The following is a 1,675-nucleotide window of genomic DNA, read 5'->3' on the forward strand; positions in this document are numbered from 1 at the left end:
AATTTTAGTTATTATACCCTAATATTAGGTTATATTATAGTTATTTATTGATTAATGAGTTAATCGGGTATCATGGATATAGTTTGGAGGGTAATTTCATGCCTTTAGTATCAAATTAAAAGTTTAGAGCAAGTTTTAAAAGAAGCTACAGCTTAGAAGGATCCAAAGGAATATTTTCCCTTATTGGGAAGACAAAAAAACACAATTCAAGGATTCATTTTCGTGGTTATCCATGGCTGATGCATTCCCCAAACATTTCTCCATCATCTCCATTCAAACATTCAAAGTTACACAGTCTCAATGCTTCTTTGATATCTAGAGATCGAACCGTCCGATTGAGCCGATTTCTTTACAGTAGCTTCTAGACACCCTAATACACGCTGGGGTGGGTTTGCTTTTCATTTGGATCACTCTAGGATAAATTCGAGTTGGGCGGATTCTTGGCAATAAATTGAGTTCTTGTGTGTTGTTCTTCTTTTCTTTGCAAAACTAAGTAACTATCAACTACCCTTTGAGTTTTTATGTATAGATACGTATATAGAACTCTATATTTTTCAGAGCCATGAATTTTTGTTGATGTTTTTACCATGCATGCTATTGATTTGGGTTTTATGATACACTTTTAGTATAGATTTTAACTATGTTCAAGAATATAGATATATATGTCTTTGCATCCAAATTTTAAGCTATAATATACATATATGTATGCATTTATGAAATCTAGTATATTTCATTAATAGTTTTTGCAAGATATGATGTTTTTAATATATATAATTAAAGAAGTGTATATTAAGCCTTATTGAACTTAATTTATACACAAATGTATATACATGTATGTGTATATATATTGTTTCGGTTTTTCTTAAATTGTTTTGGTGAATTTGAGTATATTTGAATAATACTTGTATAAGAATTGATATTTTGAAAGATGGAACTTAGAAAGGTACTTGAGAAATTTTATGATGTTGATTTATGAGTTACATATATATATATATTTCTGATTTTAAGTTATATTATGAAATTATAATATTATTAGTATCCATCAAGAGTAATCCGGATAGGTGGCTTTAATGAAAGTCTGTATTTAGTGAGAAATACGGCATGTGTACACAGTTGAAAGAGTTCATTAGCTTTTATTATTATTATTATTACTATTTTTATTATTATTACTATTCCTCTTTTTTTTTTTTTTTTTTTTAAAAAAATCTCCTGTTTGGTACAGAGTCTTTTGGAGTAAAAGTAGATGTTTTGACTAGTCAAACCTCAAACATTGGTGTTTGGTGAAGAGGGGTTTGAAAGAGCCTATTAGCTTTTTCAAAAAGCTAATTTTGAAAAAACTCATTTTTTGGTAAAGAGTCTTTTCAATTAAAAGTAGAGTCTTGAGCCACTTTGGTGATGCGATGCTTGAAAGAGCTTATTAGAGCATCCACAATGAGTGCATTACATTTTTTTTTTTTTTTATTTTTGAAAAAGGTGGGATTTTGTTTTGTATCACCTTTTTTTTTTTTTTTTTTTTTTTTTTTTTTTTTATTATATATATATATATATGTAGGCCCTACTTGTCATAAAACTCTTGCACACTTCAAATAAAGTATTATTTCTATCCACCAAACAATTAATCCATATCGTATTTTTTTTTTCCATATTTTCTATTTATTTTTATATATTATTTTGT

Source organism: Euphorbia lathyris, unplaced genomic scaffold (genome assembly GCF_963576675.1).
Source record: "Euphorbia lathyris unplaced genomic scaffold, ddEupLath1.1 SCAFFOLD_16, whole genome shotgun sequence".
Classification (NCBI taxonomy): domain Eukaryota; kingdom Viridiplantae; phylum Streptophyta; class Magnoliopsida; order Malpighiales; family Euphorbiaceae; genus Euphorbia; species Euphorbia lathyris.